Raw genomic sequence first — 19,182 nt, forward strand, 5'->3', positions numbered from 1 at the left:
ACGGCAGTGATGTGGGCGCCACTGACGACAGCGCCCCAAGCGGCAAGCTAACCAGGCGGACCGCCGAGAGACCCCGGCATAGGCGACCGCGCCAAGCCAACACCACCTAGACTAACTAAGGCCTCTTCATATCCTCCTCCTCCTCGCGCCTACGTCATCACACTACGACGGAGCTCTTTCGTCGTCTCCCGTCTCGGCGCAACACCTCCGGCGCCGTGCCTGCTGCGCACTGTTTAGGTTAGAGTTCGGTGAAGGTGGGCCGTCCGCTGGGGCCACGAGTGTTTACGCTGAGCTCGGAGGTTGTTTATGAGCTGCTAGCCTTTGCCAGCGGACCTCCGATACCTCCCTTGTGCTATGGCTTCTGCATTTAGATCCATAGCTGTTGGAAGTGATGCCTTTGCCTGTTTTCTTGACACACCTGACCCAGAAGAAAGAGAGGAAACCACAACTTGAAGCTCGCGGCTACAGGGAAAACAAGATGTGCGCGACCTCGACGCACGGCCGGATGGGGGCGCGTGCGTCGCTCAACTGGGCGGCAAAAAAAAAAAACGCCGCTCGTCTGCTGACCATGCGGGAGTGAAATCGTCGACGCCGGCGCGGGCGTCGGGCGTGCGACGCGTTTTCGCGTGCAAAAAACGCTCCATGCGGGCCACGCTTAAAGGCCGGAATACATGGAGCGTTTTTGCCGCGTCAAACCGGCGTTTTACGCCCGACGGCGCGCGCTCGACGCCCCGCGTCAGAAAAAACGCGCGCCGCCACCGATCTGGCCCTGCCAGATATTTGACGCGCGGGCGGCGCGGCGTCATCTCGAACCGGAAACGACTGTCGACGCGAGCCAATAGGAGCGCGGAAAGCTGGCATTTCCGGTTTGAGCGGCCGCTGTCAACATGGCCGCCATGGCTGACGAGGTATGGGGCAGTTTGGCCGCAGAAATGTGATTATCGTAAAAATAAACGCTTAATCAAGCACGGAATGTCGTTTTTTTGTGAGTATACGACATACTCTCGGATCGCTGTGTGTTTGTTTGCTCCCTGGAGTGAAATTTGTGAAAATAAAAAAGAAAACCGTGCTGCTGGTATCCGAGCAGGCATTCCGAAGTATCTTCGTTCATTCGAGCGAGCCAAATCCTTGCGCACCTATGTATGCTTTCTACATTTAGCACAGTAGCATTAGGATGAGCACTTTCGGGATTTTACCACAAGGGACAGCGTCGCTTCTCTCACGTACCTCGCTCTGCGGTTATTTCCGCTCGCTGATGCATTTGCTTTCGCATCGAGGGATCCGCGGCGGCGCTCGCGCCGCTTCGTCGTTCCATGTATCTCGAGCTGGGCGTCGCGTCGGCGCGGCAGTTTTCGACGCGCGAAAATCGTGGAAAAAAACGCCGCATGTATTCCGGAGGTGTGTCAAGAAAACAGGCAAAGGCATCACTTCCAACAGCTATGGATCTAAATGCAGAAGCCATAGCACAAGGGAGGTATCGGAGGTCCGCTGGCAAAGGCTAGCAGCTCATAAACAACCTCCGAGCTCAGCGTAAACACTCGTGGCCCCAGCGGACGGCCCACCTTCACCGAACTCTAACCTAAAAACCTAAAAAAAAAAAAAGGAAGTGCACGGTGCCCGATGCCCGGACCTTGCTGTCGTCGCCTCGTGCGCGGAGCGACTCCGAAAGACTACATTGCTGCTCGGCCGTTTCGGCCGAGAAACCCGAAACTACAGTGAACTAGAATATTGGGTAGTGTGCTCACAAGCGCCGCTCGAGGTGTCCCCGCCGGTGTCGACGGGGAGCGGCGGTAAGCGGTGGCGCTGCGCGCGTCTCCACGGTAGGTGCTTCGAAGCGCGCGCACTCCACGGGTAAAAGGTGCCGCGCTCGGCCGGCGTCGCAGTAGCCGCGCCGACAAACTGAAATATTACCGCGACATTTGCGTGGGTTTTGCTGAAATGGTTAAGCGGACCTTGAATTGAACTTTATATCTGCGCTGTGCACATGTTCAATGTTAATCAATGCGCTTGGCTCGTTGGGACGTTCATAGTGTATGTCACTCGAGCCTGCATTGTTTCACTGGAAAGAAATTATAATGCACTGCATATTCGGGGGTTATACAGCTCTTTCTATTAATGCTTAAAGTCAATAGTAATAGCTTGGGGTTCATGCCAGGGATAAACGAGGAATGAAGGAGTGTCGGCCGCAACAACTGCTTATTCACAAACACGTACCCATGCTGCAGCACACAAAAACAAAAAGGACATGGAGATGACAGGTAGAATGAATGCATGTAATTCTGACAAAGTAAAAGGAAAGATGCATTATTTACAATTCGCGTTTTTTTGGCAGCACGGGAGCCGCACCACAAGGTTTTCAAACCAGCTACTGCATACTTATTTGGAGAGACATAAAGTCACTGCTTTATGAAACATATGAACAGATTTGTCACCGCTGCGTATATTTATGTTCACGTATTTTGCCGCTTATTTCCTTCACTTGCTCCAGCACCTCACAACAACGTTAGCAATGGCTTAGTTTGAGGTGTTTCGCCCGTTCTCGTTTTTCTGCCTTTTTTTAATTAACCCTTTTCACATAGAAGTGCAGTCTGGTGACTAAATAAAACCTTATTACTTCTTCAGATCGGCCTTCTGCGTGAACGGGGCAACCAACTTCTTTATGCAGTCTATTTCTAACCACTTCCAAAATATCAAGAATACTTTCAGAATCTGTTCGTTTGGGGCCGATTCCTACTCTTCTGTTGTTACGGGTATATCGGGCGTATGAGTTACAACACCAGTGGGTTGCTCTTCCTTTGTTGTCTTTCTTTCGGTGTATTTTTTGAAAGATAGGCTGGCAGATTCGGCAATAGCGTCGGTGTGGCATCGGGGGATAATGCTGGCTTCCCACGAGGGATGCGGACTTTTTCCCCCGTTCACAATATGAACATAGAGAACGAAACGAAGTTCGAAATGAAACTCACAAACAGCACAGCTCCACAGCTCTCATCCAGCCGCTTGTCCGAGTGACGGAGGTTGATCTCCCACTGCTTCCTTAAAAGTCATCTTTGGGAACGCCTAGCAGGGCTATTTTTGGGCCACCTTTAGTATGCACATAGCCAGTATTGCATCCAGGCGCGTAGCAATGGTTTTGACGACGGGCCGGCATATTTTGGTTTGGGCCTATCTGCAGTGACGCGGTAAGTTTGTTGTGCGGATATATGTGAATGATATATGTGACCACGTGAAAGCATCCACTATATTCCTTTACGCCGATGACCCTTTACTAGTATCAGGCAAACCTAAGTTTTCATGTGCCTTGGCTAACCTTAAGGAGGCGCTATTAAATTTAGTCATTGGTTTGTCTCAAACTTAATACAAATAAATGGCATCAAATCCCGACTTGTCTGTTTTCGTAGCCCGCACAAAGATGTACCAAATGTAGGTTCTATATATTTAAACCCCTCATATTGCTATTCGTGTTCTTGTCAACCTATATCGTCCCGTCGGTTACGTATCTTGGTGTACCCATATACAGTGATCTGACAGGGAGTACTCAGTTGACCCACATTTGTAAGAAACTTAGAAGTGTTGCATCTTTGTTGTTTAATTTGAAAACCATGATGCCTTTTTCTATCAGAAAACTAATCGCCCATGCTCTGGGGTAGTGTTCAAAGATACGGTATGTGTTTTTTTTAACTGCTCTTTCACATGGAGTTAATAGGAGTTTGAAAAACGTCGCTACAAGCGTCCTCTACATGCCACAGGAGAATTTGCCCAGCAGTGTCTTTAGAACAGCCGGTTTGCCTGCTTTTGACAATCTTTTTAAACAAATTGTAGTACTAAAATATTTTTGGAGCAGTGCATACAGGCACAAAAACACGAAACCGGTACCGTTGAGACATGTTCATATAAGAGAAATGCGCAACAACTTCAACAGGACACAGGAAGAAACACACACAACAGTTCACGAGCGCTCGTGAACTGTTGTGTGTGTTTTTCTTCCTGTGTCCTGTTGAAGTTGTTGCGCATTTCTCTTATATACTACGCAGAACCAACTAGCCTGACAACACGCTCTTGAGATATGTTCCTCGTTATCTTAAACCGAGAGTCCGCATTCATTACGGTAAAGCAACAAGACGCTATTATGTTCCAGCCATCCTCAACGAACTACTGGACGACGTATTTTCTTTGACCACCCGCAAAACATTGAGAGTTGCTGTTAAAGCGTTAGAGAACATATAATATGTACTGATGTTGTCAGTTCATTTTTGATAGTGTGTTGTGCCAAATGTTTCTTCTTCTTTTTTTTTTTTTTGCCTCTGATGGAGCTCTGATGGAGTTCTGATGTGGCGCGAAGATTGCAGCGGCTGCCGGTTGTCGCCGCACAAGCCCGCTTGTGGCTTCGGCGCTTCCGTATGTGTATGTTGTTCTAACTATACTAAATAAATATTGTTATTATTATTATTATTAGCAGTCTGTCCCAGTGAATTAACCGGTTAGTACAGGCCACATGTCCGCTTACCCCCTCATGTGCGAAAGAAAAGCCCAAAGAGTTCTGATCTCCCGGCAGAACATGCATACACCGACGCACGTGGTGTAGTCAACACTCACTTTCGATGGGAGCTTAAACAAGAGCCTGAACTGGCCTTTACTGAACAAACGCTTGAAGTGACCTCCGATAAGCGCCAAAAGAACATGCGCACAGCAGAGCAACAACGAAGCCACAAATGACGCAGTGACAAATTGAACCGGCTGACAGCGACGGGCGGAGCAAAATCCTACGATCCTACCGTGAAGTCTACCGTGGCGTTACCTGGTGCCGGCGCCGCGAAGCAGTCGCCTGTCGACACACGCGGGGCCTCCGCTCCCCGTAGAGCCGCCGCGGAGTGAGCACACTACCCAATATTCTAGTTCACTGTACCGAAACCCTCGGCGCCGTCGGAGCGCCAAACCCCCGCATTCCGCTCTCGCGAGCTTCTCTCTCTCGGCCGGCGTGGGCGTGGCTCCAACCGGAATCAAGTGACGGCTGCTCCGGCTCTCATTGGCCCTCTGCCGCTGCCGACTTCCGGCGTCGGCGCGTCGTCGGCGTTTTTATCTGTTCAGCAAGATCCCGACGATTTGGCAAAATCGTCCTCTCCGGCGGCAAAAAAAAACGCTCCGCTGCCGTCGACGCCGGCGAATCGTCCGGAAAAACGCTCCATGCGGGTCACGCTCGTCAACGCTTGCGTCTGCACCACTGGACGACATCGATGGAGAGACACTATGCTGCCCACAACATACCGCAACGCGGCGACGATGCGGCACGCCCTTAATTCGAACTTGAGGGTATCGGTTAGCTGCTGAGTGGACAATATTCGACGTTTTTTGGGGCAGGTCCTTTCTGCTTGCAGTCTTGCGCAGTAGCCTTGAATTCTGCCAACAGGTATAGCGTTCCGGGTTTACAGCAATCTGCTGTTTTTCTTGCTGCTGCCATGGCGCAGTACTATGTACTATCCCTGCCGTGGAGGAAGGAAACAACTTAGGAGAGGCCCTTGCCATTCCCAATGCATTGGAAAAAGTGTGGCGGAAGTGACGTCCAAATTTAAGGTTAGCCAAGTCGGGCCATAAGCAACGCCGACGCTGTTGCTATGAAAACTCGGGCCACTAGCAAAAACGTTGCTAAGGGCCCTAGGTACGTGAGCGTCGCGGAGAAAGGGTATAGGAGGAGGAGAGGCGTTGCAGCGTCCGGTCGCGGCGCGGCCGCGCCGGCTTCAAAAAAATGACGTCAGGGCCTCTCCTAAGCTTTCATTCCTCCATGGAGTGGTTAGTCTAGGTGGTGCACTGTTCATGCTCCAACTGCAGTGCGAGATTTCGCCTTTGTGCAACGTGTGTCGCAAAAGTTTTGCTGATTTTTTTTTTAGATATAAGCACTGGATGAGTGGCGGTGACAGGTCTGCGCTGATGCTGCAGTGTTTTCATCAAGTGTGCACGTTTTGAGAATGTCTGGACATTGCTGTGTACCGCGGTGCCGCGGAAACTATGATGGTGGGGATACAGTGAGAGACTTCACGTTCCCATTGGACCCATGGAGAAGGGCTCAGTGGATAAAAGCCATCCATCGTGCCGATTTCACACCAGGAAAGCGATCGGTGGTAAGGCAAATATTCCTCTTTACTATTTGTCATCGACAACTTCTTTGCATCATTAAAGCTGCATTAATACTCCGATATTATGTGTACGTGATACTTACCTTAAAAATAACGAGGGATTTTAGCGAGTAAAGCAGTGGAAGGTGAAAGCCCGAGAAATCTCATCTTGTCTAGCGTTCCTGACATGTGCAATCCCACACTTGAACGCGCGCCAAGGAACGCCACGCGACAGGATCGCGATGGCATACCATCCAAACGCACACTTCGAGAAAGTGCGACGGATACTGCGCCTTTCCTCCAGAAGTCTCATCTTGTCTAGCGTTCCTGCAACTGAATTCCACACTTGAACGCACACCGAGGAACGCCAAGTGACAGCTGCCGCAAAAGCGGGACACACTTTGTCCACGACAGTATGAGCCATTAAAGGCTTCCGCCTTAAAAAGAAAGTTTCCATAGCTATGGTGCGAACCTTATTTTATACTACGTGAATGTGACTTAGAGACACAGTATTACTGATATTTAGTGCGCGCGGAGTTTAAACTAAATTGCGACCATTAGAACCTTAAAAGGTAGGGCTGCTGTTTTTTTTTGTTTGTTTGTTTTTTTACCTTCAGGTACTGCACCCTCCTAATGTCTCATTTCACATTCTAGGTCTGCGAGCGTCACTTTAAGCCTGCGGACATGGTCCGCAAAACAAGTTACGTGGATGTGAAGACAGGGAAAGTGATTGAAGCTGAGCTGAAACTGGTACGACTTCTACCTGACGCAGTACCAAGCATACTCCCAAACTGCCCAGCGTATCTTTCTGGTCCAGCTACAAGTGCCTCTCGAGAGGCCCCAGATGACAAGAAGGCGCGTCTTGAAGCAGCTGCAATACAGGAAGCCATCAACCAGTCCATTGAGACGCACCGAGAGGAAGAACAGCAACAGAATTGACAGTTTTCAGGCTCTGTTAAGCGGTCTTCCACGCATCCAGGTTTCGGAATTTTGGAAAGTTGTTTCCTATCCTGAGTGCATACTGTTTCTAAACCTCGGCCTTGATTGTGCTCCAGCTATCAGAAAATCAGTTAAAGGAACAAATGGCTTGTCCATAAGGCTGTTTTTTTCAAGACGTAGAGGTGACCAAAGTTGATGATGTAAAAATTCCAGAAACTGTAAATGACGTTCAGTGCCTAACAAATCTACTGGAAGCCATTGAGAGATTTGATAAGGTGTCTGCCTTCAAGCCCGTGGATAAGACAGATAGCACACTGACGCTTGTGCAGTCCCTTCTTGAGGATGCTTCGAACCAAGAATTGCAAAGCGACGAGCGACAGGATGCTTTGACCTTCTTGTTGGAACAAGTATCCCTTCTTTCCAGCAAATCGCCCCGCTACTCTTCTGAGTTGCTCGTATTTTCGAGCCTTTTATTCATCATTTCTCCTCACGCCTATAAATACTTGAGAAGCTACGGAGGTCTTATTCTGCCGCATGAATCAACTATCAGACGTGTCTGCTGTTCATACGCCGTGAGTCCAGCAGCTGAGCAGCAGGACGCCTCATTTCTGTCGTATGCAAAAAAGGTTGTGACAACAATGAAAGATCATGAGAAATGTGCGGTTCTAATGACGGATGAAATACATCTACAGACGGTATTTTGACTATAAGAGTGGCACTATTGTCGGCATGGCCAGCAACAGCTCAAATGCAGCGAAAACGGCACATTTTTTCATGATTCAAAGCCTCCTTTCGTCGCAAAAAACCGTCGTTCACATTTTACCAGTTGAGCAAATAAATGCACAACAAATCGAAACTTTCTTGCTATTTGTTTCCAAAACGAGTACAGAGACTACAGAATGTTCCAGCGTTTATAGAGCTGACTTTCTGAAGCTATGTTTATATCCATAGCCTTATACTAACACTGGCACAATAAAAGCAGTGCTTCTGGCTTTTCATAAATCCATTTATATTATGTGCTGTTTCCTGAAACGTTAATCTTCTTTAGAAAATCCGCTGCACGAATATACAGACGTTTACTTGCGATATTTCAGCCGACTGAAGAGTTATTACCTTCCTCCCTTCCCTAACGGCGCGGTTCAGGTGTCCACAGAAACAGGTGTGACAGATACTGCGCCTTTCCTTTCCTATGAACCAATTATTATTATTATTATTAATAACCAACAGGGCTTAAAACACCAAAGAATGTTTTCGCATGCGGCAACAACCACAATTCTAGTGAAACAAGAATAAGCCCGCAGCAACGCGCAGCAGTGCGCAGCTTCCGCGTTCGTCGTAGTGTGATGACGTCACGGAGGAGCGGAGAGGCCTTGAGTAGTCTAGGTGATGTTGGCCAAGCAGAGCGAAAACGGGCGCCATTACCTGATCTATAAATTAACAGTTTTGCTTGTTATACCGGCTACGTCTACCACATGGCGGCAGCGGCGGGATAACCAACGCAGCGTGACACCCAGAAGGACAGCGAGCCCAACGTAAGCGGCCGGAGCGTCATGCCAGACACTCGCGCCGCGAACGAAGAGCGCGTGAGCGGCACTCCGAGAATGACGTTCAACCCCCTCGCCTTGGAACTGCCGACAAAGCTCGATTTCCGCAAGCCCGAAGATTGGACACGATGGCACCGCAGGTGGGAACGTTACCGACTCATCTCCGGTCTGACAGGACAGGACGAGACGACGCAAACTCTACGCCATGGGCGAAGAAGCGGAGGACGTGCTCGATGCTTTGAAACTGACAGACGAACAGATCGCATCATACTCCGCCGTGGTGAGTGCTTTTGAAAAGCATTTCCTACCTCGAAAAAATGTCATCTATGAGAAAGCGCGATTTAACTCTCGAAAACAAGAGCAACATGAAAACGTCGACGCATTTGCGACTGAACTGTTCAAGATGGCCGAAAGATGCGATTACGGAACTCTCAAAGACGAACTGATTCAGGACAGGCTTGTGGTCGGCTTGCGAGACGTAAAACTCAGCGAGAGCCTGCAGCTTGACGCAGAACTCACTCTCGAAAAAGCAATCACAGCTGCCCGCAATTCAGAGAGCGTGAAACTTCAACACAAGGAAATTCGCTCCACCGAACAGCCAGCTCTCGACATGGGAGAAGTTCGCGGCGGCCAGACAAACGTCAAAACTCGTCGGAACGAAGTGAAGGTGCCTTTCAAGTCGCGCCCTCAACGTACACACAAGACGGGAGACGAACGCTGCAAGTGGTGTGGTGGTGTGCGTGACCACACGAAGACACAGTGTCCCGCGATAGACAAGACGTGCAACCAGTGTGGGAAAAAAAGGCCACTACGCCCGCTTCTGCATGTCGAAGCCGAAGGACGAGACCTCGAGTATCCGACAACGACCAAAAGATCTCGGAGAGCTATATCTAGGCAAAATCAAAGAGGGAGTTAACACGCCGTGGAGGATTACTACTATCGTGAACAACTTGCCTTTTACCTTCAAGGTCGACACCGGCGCGGATGTAACTGCAATCGCACACGACCAGTACGACAGAACCGTCATGGGACCCATCAAGTCAACGCAACAGCTGTTGATAGGCCCAGGCCAGACAGCGATAGCCACTGTTGGCTACATCGATGCAACAGTCACCTGGCGCAGCACTGAAGTCCAAGAAGCAGTCTTCATCATCAAAGTATTAAAAGAACCGCTGCTCAGTCGACCAGCTATAGAATAACTTGGGATTCTACAGCGCCCTCTTGAGCTAGACGAAACATTCGCACAATCAACTGATGTCCTCAACTTCTTGGCGTCATACCCAAAGCTAACGTCTGGGCTTGGAGTCATGAAGACTGAGTACCGCATCAAAGTCAAAAAGGATGCTGAGCCATACGCAGTCAGTTATCCTAGGCGCGTGCCTCTTCCACTGCTTCCACTTGGGAAGAAAGAACTAGAAAGGATGGAAGACTCGAGAGTCATCCAGAAGATCGAGCGAGCAACCGAGTGGTGTTTTCCAATGGTTGTCGCACGAAAAAAGAACAATGAGCTGTGCATCTGCGTGGACTACGGTCAACTCAACCAACAAATAATACGCGAACGTGTGCTCACGCCTACGGTGGACGAGTGTCTTGCAAAATTAGCAGGTGAAACAGTTTTCAGCCGCCTAGATGCACGAGCAGGGTACTGGCAGGTGCCACTGTCCAAGGACTCTCGCGAATACAAAACCTTCATCACACCAGTTGGCAGGTTCCAGTTCCTGAGGCTTCCCTTCGGAATCTCCACAGCGCCAGAGTTCTACCAACGAGAAATGCTCCGTGTGCTCGAAGGACTAGAAGGTGTGAGTTGTCTACAAGATGACATCATTGTCTCAGGGAAGACAACTGAGGAACACGACACCAACCTACTGCTGGAAGGAAGCTGGAAGATGCAGGTGTTACCCTCAATATCGACAAGGATGCTCCTTTCGACAAACAGAAGTAACATTCTTAGGACACATCGTAAACTCAACAGGAGTCAGCGCCGACCCGGAAAAGGTCAGGGCCATAGTCCAGCTCGACCCACCATGTGATGCGTCAGAAGTCAGGTCTTTGTTGGGCTCTGCAAACCACCTAGCAAAATTTCTTCCAGATCTAGCAGACTTTACGACGCCTCTCAGAGACTTGCTCCACCAAGACGCCGACTGGCACTGGGGACCAGCTCAGCAACAGAGTTTTGACAAACTCAAGCAAGCTTTAAGCAGGACGTCGATTCTCACTCACTACGATGCCCAGTCGCCTCACACAGTGTCTGTGGATGCTTCCTCATACGGTCTTGGGGCTGTTTTTCTACAGCAGTCGCACGAAAAGCTCCTACCTGTGGCATATGCATCACGCTCCCTTACGGATACAGAACAAAGATATGCCCAAATCGAAAAGGAGGCACTGTTCAATCACATGGGTTCGCGAACATTTAATACCTGCTGAGATCAACCTTCCACGTGGAAACGGACCACAAGCCGTTAATACCGCTGCTGACGACTAAACGACTTGACGAGCTGAGTCCTCGCCTTCAACGTTTCAGGATGCGCCTTTTGGAGTACGACTACACCATGTCCCATACTCCCGGCAAAAAGCTGTAAACAGCTGACCTTCTGTCCCGGAAGCCATCGGGGAAACCAGCAGACAAAGAAAGAACTCTCGAGAGTGCAGTGTGCGAGTTTGAAGAATTAGCACTTGAACAGCTCCCTGCTTCAAACCAAATGCTGGACAGAATCAGGGCAAGCATCCAGTTAGACGAAGCACTTTCCAGGATGGCTACCTTCTGGACTACATCATGGCCAACTGTGCATGGGCTGTCACCTGACCTGAAAAGGTACGCCGAGGTGGCTAGTGAGATTTCGCTCGTTGATGGTCTGCTATTTAACGGCGACAGAACAATCGTCCCGCCAGACATCAGAGTAGAGGTTCCGGAAAAACTCCATGCAGTCCGCTTGGGCACAACGAGGTGCCGAGCGAGGGCAAGAGAATGCATATGGTGGCCAGGCATAGGCAAGCACGTTGAAGACTACGTGGAAAAGTGTCCAATTTGCAGAGAGCACAGAAAGCCAGAAACAGAACCCCTGCTTCTAACCCCATTGCCAGCACACCCTTGGGACACAGTCGTCATGGATCTCTTCACGCTGGAGGGGAAAGAGTATGTTGTAGTAGTAGACTACTATTCCTGATTTTTCAAGCTAGAACAGCTGCCGAGGACAGCTACAAAAAACATAGCCTTAGTCTTGGAGCCAATGTTTGCACGGTACGGTGTTCCACGGACAATACGCACAGACAACGGGCCGCGTTCACTTCCACAGAGTTCAAAGAACTAGTGCATCACTGGGGAGCCTCACACACAACCTCAAGCCCTTACTACCCGCAGAGCAACGGTATGGCTGAGAGGGCTGTGCAGACAGCAAAGCAGCTTTTGAGGAAGTCTTCCCCTTCATGGATCACTGCCTTGTCGTGGCGGAGGGGCTTGCGAAACTCGATGAAGTCGTGAGCTCTGCTGTGTAGGGCCACCCAAGATAGACAGGTCACGGCAGAGAGTTCTGACAAAATGTGATTCACTGGAGAAGGTAATGGCAACCCACTCCAGTATTTCCTGCCAAGAAAACCCTATGGCCAGTCACAATACCATTAATGATATGGCGCCGGAAGATGAGCCCCCCAGGTTGGAAGGCGTCCCATATGTTACTGGGGATGAACAAAGGGCGATTCCTAGTAGCTCCAGGACGAATGAAGCGGCTGGGCTAAAGCCAAAAGGACGCTCAGTTGTGGATGTGTCGGGAAGCGACCGGAAAGTCCGATGTTGCAAGGAGATGTATCACATAGCAACATGGAATGTAAGATCTATGACGCAAGGTAAACTGGATATCGTCAAGCGAGAAATGGACAGATTGAACATTGATATCTTGGGTATCAGCGAGCTCAAGTGGATCGGAATGGGAGAATTTAACTCCGGCGACCATTATGTCTTTTATTGTGGGCACGAATCCAAGAGAAGGAATGGGGTCGCTCTCATAGTAAACAGAAGAATGGGCAAAGCAGTGCTAGGGTACAACCCCAAAAACGACCGAATGATTTCACTTCGGATCCAAGGTCACCCTTTCAACATAACAGTTATCCAAGTCTATGCACCGACCACTACTGCTGAAGAAGCTGACTTTGAGAGATTTTATGCGGACCTACAATGCCTTTTAGACCGCACTCCATCATCAGACGTCGTTTTTCTCATAGGAGACTGGAATGCTAAGGTAGGGAGTGAAGAAATATCCGGAATTACAGGCAAGCTCGGTCTTGGTGAGCCAAATGAAGCTGGGCAGAGGCTAGTAGAGTTTTGTCAAGAAAACAACCTGACCATAGCGAATACTCATTTTCAACAGCACAAGAGGCGCCTGTACACATGGACTTCGCCGGACGGTCTGTACAGGAATCAGATCGATTATATTATTTGCCGACAGAGATGGAGAAGCGCTATACAAGCAGTAAAAACAAGGCCTGGGGCCGATTGTGGCACCGATCATCAGCTTCTTGTTGCCAAGATTAAGCTTCGATTGAGAAAAACGCAGAAAACTAGAAGGCTTTTCAGGTATAATCTGGATCAAGTTCCATTAGAATATGCTGTGGAAGTGAGGAATCGATTTCAAGAATTAGATCTAGAAGACAAAGAGCCCGAAGAGATGTGGACTGATGTTCGTGATATAATACAAGAAGTTGCTACTAAGGTAGTTCCAAAGCAAAAGAAATGCAAGAAAGCAAAATGGTTATCTGAAGAGGCTTTGCAAATAGCTGAGGAAAGGAGGATGGCAAAAGTTATGGGGGAAAGAGAAAGATACAAGGTTCTCAATGCGGATTTTCAGAAAATAGCAAGGAGAGATAAGAACGCCTTCCTGAACATACAGTGCCAAGCAGTTGAGGACAACAGCCAATTAAGGAACACAAGAGCTCTGTATAAGACAATCAAAGATATCAAAGGAAGCTTCTGTGCTAAGATGGGCGTGATAAAGGACAAACGAGGCAAGGACCTCACTGAAGCCGCAAAGATAAAGAAGAGGTGGCAGGAATACACAGAAGAACTGTACAAGAAGGACCCGAATGTGCAAACCCAACATAAGACGGTTGTGGTCACTGATCTCGAGCCGGGCATCCTGGAGAGTGAAGTTGAATGAGCCTTAGCCAGCCTTGCTAAGAACAAAGCTAGCGGAATTGATACAATTCCAGCTGAGTTGCTTCAAAACCTCAACCATGACGCTGTTAACATTCTGCATACAGTATGTCAGAAGATTTGGACAACCCTGCAGTGGCCACAGGATTGGAGGAGGTCAGTTTACATCCCCATTCCAAAGAAAGGCAGTGCCAAAGATTGTTCCAACTACCGCACGATCGCGCTTATTTCGCATGCTAGCGAGGTGATGTTGAAAATCCTCCAAGGTAGGCTGCAGCAGTATGTGGATCGGGAGCTTCCGGACGTGCAAGCTGGGTTCCGCAAGGGCAGAGGAACTAGAGACCAAGTTGCCAACCTTCGCTGGATCATGGAAAAAGCAAGAGAGTTCCAGAAACCCATCTACTTCTGCTTTATTGACTATGCGAAAGCGTTTGACTGCGTAGATCACAGCAGATTGTGGCAAGCTCTCCAAGAGATTGGAGTTCCAATTCACCTCATCTGTCTCCTCAGGAACCTGTATGAAGGGCAAGAGGCCACAGTCAGAACTGGGCATGGTCTTACTGATTGGTTTCCGATTGAGAAAGGAGTGAGGCAAGGCTGCATACTGTCGCCCTGCCTATTTAACCTATATGCAGAGTGCATCATGAGGAAGGCTGGTCTGGACGAGTCTTCAGCTGGAGTGAAGATTGCTGGAAAACGTATCAACAACCTTAGATATGCGGATGATACCACTTTAATGGTAGACAGTGAAGGGGAACTCAAGAGACTTCTGATGCGCGTACAAGAAGAGAGTGAGAAGTTTGGGCTTAAACTGAACATTAAAAAGACAAAGATCATGGCGTCTTGCCCTATCAAGTCCTGGAGCATCAAGGGACAAGAAGTGGAAGCTGTGACAGATTTTCTCTTCTTGGGCTCCAAGATTACCTCGGAAGGAGACTGCAGCCATGAAATTAGGAGACGCCTGCTTCTGGGAAAGAGAGCAATGGTTAGCCTTGACCGCCTAGTAAAGAGCAGAGACATTAGTCTGCCAACCAAGATCCGTATAACTCGTGCTATGGTCTTTCCAGTTGTGATGTATGGATGCGAGAGTTGGACTGTGAAAAAGGCTGACCGCCGAAGAATTGACGCGTTTGAATTGTGGTGCTGGCGAAGACTCTTGAGAGTTCCTTGGACTGCCAGAAGATCAAATCAGTCAATATTGTCGACCATAAACCCTGACTGCTCATTGGAGGGTCAAATTCTAAAGTTAAAGCTCAGCTACTTTGGTCATCTGATGAGAAGAGAGGAGTCGCTGGAGAAAGATTTGATGTTGGGAAAGGTTGAGGGTCGCCGGAGAAGGGGTAGGCAGCGAACGCGATGGTTAGATGGCATCCTCGAGGCACTGCAGATGAAATTATGTGATGTTAGGAAGAAAGTGAGAGACCGGAAAGCGTGGCGTGACATGGTCAATAGGGTCACGAAGAGTCGGACACGACTGAACGACTGAACTGAACTGAACTCCAACATACACAAAGCGCTCATTGCCTACAGGGCCACACCCAGCATGGAAGGGTTTTCACCAGGAGAACTCTTAATGGGTCGTCGTCTGAACACCACAGTACCAACCACTTCGAAGCTGCTAGCCCCGAAGTGGGACGACAGCGAATTCAGACAAAATAATGAAGCCTACAGAGCTCGTGCAAAACGATCATACGACACCCGGCACAAGGTATACGGATCCGAGAGCGCTTACCACCAGGTACAGCTGTGCGCATCCTCGCTGGAGCTGCATCACACGGCGTGGTAACACAGCCAACATCAGAACCAAGGTCCTACGTTGTACAAACCGACAGAGGACAAGCAAGACGCGTCAGCAAGACACCTGCAACCGTTGCGGGACACGAGCACCACAAGAAGTGGACGTGCTTGTAAGCGACCAGAACGCCTGGACCTGTGAGATCAAACCTTTCAAGAAAGGGGGGTGTTGTGGGCGCCACTGACGACAGCGCCCCAAGCGGAAAGCTAACCAGGCGGACCGACGGGAGTCCCCGGCATGGGCGACCGCGCTAACCGCGCCAAGCAGAGCGAAAACGGGCGCCATTACCTGTTGTATAAATAAACAGTTTTGCTTGTTATACCGGCTACGTCTGCCACAGGCAGCATGGCGACTGTTTTGAGAAAAGTGCTTACTGCTTAGTCAGTGTGCACCTTTGAACCGCCGGCGGTCATCTAGTATCTCCAAAGGGGATGTGTGCGGCTCGCATTTAGATTAACGGATGCACGTTCGTCGTTAGTTGCGTCATTTTGAATGACTGCTCCCGTGACCTTATCTTCGGCATTGACTTTCTGAGAGAGTATGGAGCAGTTTTAACCTGCGGAACAGGCTCGTCACGTTTTCGATGGGACAATCTGCCGAACATAGTAGTAGCAGCCCTCGCAATGCTGGACTTCGCGTTTCCGCCGAGAGCGTCTTGCTGCCGCCACGAAGCAGTGTTCTGGTTTACGTCACCTGCAACGATTTCCGTGCCGGCGACGCTGTAGCAAAGGCGAACCATTCACTCCGGCTAGCTAGAGGCATCTGCGCTGCTCGGAGTTTATTAATGCGAAAGCATTACTTCGCTATGTTCACACATTTCTGTCTGCAGACCGCGTCCGCAAAATCGTGCCCGCAGCAATTGTAATTGAGAAGTGGTAGAGGTTAATGAGTGGTGTCAGTCAATAGAGGGTGACGCAATGTTGTGTCCGAAAAAATAATTATGGCAATAAATTAGTTAAGTAATTAATTAGAGGCAAAAATGTAAAAGTAAAGGCGAAAATGGTCTCATTAGCCAATGGCTTGGCGCCACATTTGAATGTATCAAATGCTAAAATAGTTAAGTCAGTCAATTAGGGTGATGTCAAGATGTATCAAATACGAAATAGTTAATTAAATCAGTCAATTAAGGTGACGTCAAGGATGTGACGTCACACAACCTGAAGTCGAGCCAGAAAAAAACGGCATAGGAAGGGCAATCGGCATGCAGTTTGAAAGTACCAAAGACTAAAATGAGTAAACGAGAAGTGAATTAATGTGACGTCACGCAACCGGAAGTAGAGCCGAAAAAGAGCATAGGAAGGCATCGGCGCGCAATTTGAAAGAACCAAAGACTAAAATGGGTAAACAAGAAGTGAATTAATGTGACGTAGAGGATGTGACGTCACGCAACCGGAAGTAGAGCTGAAAAAGGGCATAGAAAGAGATTGGCGCGCAATTTGAAAGTACCAAAGGCTAAAATAGGTGAACAAGAAGTGAATCAAGCAACTAGAAGCAACCAACAGCAGCATCCGTGCTTTCGCATTACTCCAATGCAGATTCTGCAGTGCTCTTTAATTTTTTGTTGCTTCACAATGGCCGGGCTGCACTGCTGCTTGTCACCAGTTTTTCTAATGAGCACCGGCACTTGTTTCCGGCAACTAGTATCGCTTTCGCCGACCCTGTTCCGTGCAAATCCGGTCTGCTTTGCATCCACGGCAGTCTACACTGAAGAATCATCTCTTGGTAACGTCGACATTAAGGCGGGGGTCCCACGGTGGCCATCTTGGAATTAGTTCAAATTCTGCCACCAGGCTACGCCACTGATTCAGGACTGAGAAAGTGCCTATCGGCCTTGCCCCCAGTTGGCCGAGGGACCCAACCGTTGCTTTGTAGAGAAGCTTTCTTTTGTTGGGGGGTGGGTTTTCAAAGCCCCATTCTTCTCCCCGCCGTGCGCAGGGGGAAGCGTTCACCTGTTCTTAGCTTGACTACTGCGGATAGCACGGCTGAACTTGAGCGGCGACGCGGACCGCCGCCGCTCGATTCGGCCATGACCGAATGTGCGTAATGTAAATGAAAAGTACCACCTCGTTTTGTTGTTCACTGTTCTGGATAGAGTGGAAGCTTGAGCAAGTTGATGATACATCGTCGACATATGTTCACGATAGCTCAAGTGTATACGAAAAATGGAAAGGTGCGATATGATGGAAGATATTTATGTGGCCCTTGTATACTATACTTTGACTCAGAAGAGATTTGCACCACTGCTAAAGGCAGGGGCTCCCTGGCCCATTAAAATGCGCACTGTAATAGGTGCGCTCCGACGCACCCCTCGAATCGGCAAGGGCGACAGTGGGAGCACAATTGCCTATTATAGGTGGTGTGGATAGTGGTTATTCAAACAAAAGGAAGGAAAAGAGTGCTGCCGGCCGCTTCAACTGCTATCTAAAATCTGAAGCGCCCAAGCTGCAGCCGGCGGGAAAGCAAAATGATGGGGAGAAGAAAGCGAGGGGAAGTGCAGAGGGGAGCTATAACAAGAAATTACAGGGGGAGCTTTGTACATTAGTTACAAAGTACAAAAAAAAAAGGGAAACGCGTTTGCCTCGCTCGCGCGCAAGTGTCCAAGTGCTCTTGGTCCATGGCGCCCCGGCCTTTCGCAGTACTAAAAACATTTTGTGAGACGAAGTATACATCTTTGGTGGTTTCGTCATGAACTCTGGCTGAAATCGACGCCTGTATTGTCTTTCCTTTGATACCATCTTTTGAGCTGTTATCACTTTTGAAGTTATAGCATTTATAGTAGGATATTCTTGCGAGCTCTCTGGTGCAGAACTACTTTTATCAAACGTTATTGCACATAATAAAATTGCAATAAAGTCGGTTTCAATCCACAGTAATCATTTTCTTTTTTCTTTTTTTTTTAGTTCGGGCTTTTCTAACCATAGAAACTGACGTTGGTAACCTAATGAGCTGAGAAAAGGGCGATGGCCAATTTCATTTTACCTTAGAGAGGAGAGTCGGCATTGCGAAATAGGTGTGAAATACCTACCAAAAGGGTAAGCACCACGCAGCTGCCGCAATGCATTCGGGCTAAATTTTGGGGGAAATGAATTGGAGAGGGGAGGGTAGCAGACAGTTATGAGGCAACGTCGCCAGTAGAAGCGGGTTAGTTTCGCAAGCGCGTTAGACCGCTCCTTCTCGACCCTTCCCCTTTGAATCTCCTCTGTACGTCTGTCCAGTGTACTTTCTATATATTTATTTACTTATTTATTTATTCACTACCAGCATCACCTGCTTTCATAACAAGCATAGAACGGCAATCACTCGCGCTAACCACGGTAAAATGCATAACTGGCTGCCACTGAGGCATTCTTTGGAGTCAAAGGATTCGTTTCTGTCGTTGTATGTGCAACAAAAGAATAATGCAAGACGCCCTTCGGTTACTTACTGCCCCTAGAATTTGTCCGGACATGTACTTCCTCGCGCTGCCCTGATGTGGCCATTTGGCGTGCTGAACAGCTTTCTTTTTTTTTTTTTTTTTCAGAGCCCAGCTCTTTGGCGCCCGTTCCTGCGTTTCGCGTCGCCGTCTGCGTTGTCCCTTGTAACCAGCTCCGCAGCCAGGGCAGCGCACGCTCCTGCCACCATTCGCCGCTGCATGTCCCCCCCCCCTCCCCCTAC

The 19,182-nt window shown here is 49.0% G+C and overlaps 1 protein-coding gene and 1 pseudogene across 1 annotated transcript in view; one reads left to right on the top strand and one right to left on the bottom strand.

The window, feature by feature from the left end:
- Positions 1 to 19,182, bottom strand: part of LOC146205428 (uncharacterized) — a 93,507-nt gene that overhangs the window by 16,993 nt on the left and 57,332 nt on the right. The window lies entirely within an intron of this gene.
- LOC146205429 (uncharacterized) lies at positions 5,961 to 7,494 on the top strand (annotated as a pseudogene).

This window comes from Amblyomma maculatum, chromosome 1 (assembly GCF_055883805.1).
Source record: "Amblyomma maculatum isolate TAMU_Amacu chromosome 1, ASM5588380v1, whole genome shotgun sequence".
Taxonomy (NCBI): domain Eukaryota; kingdom Metazoa; phylum Arthropoda; class Arachnida; order Ixodida; family Ixodidae; genus Amblyomma; species Amblyomma maculatum.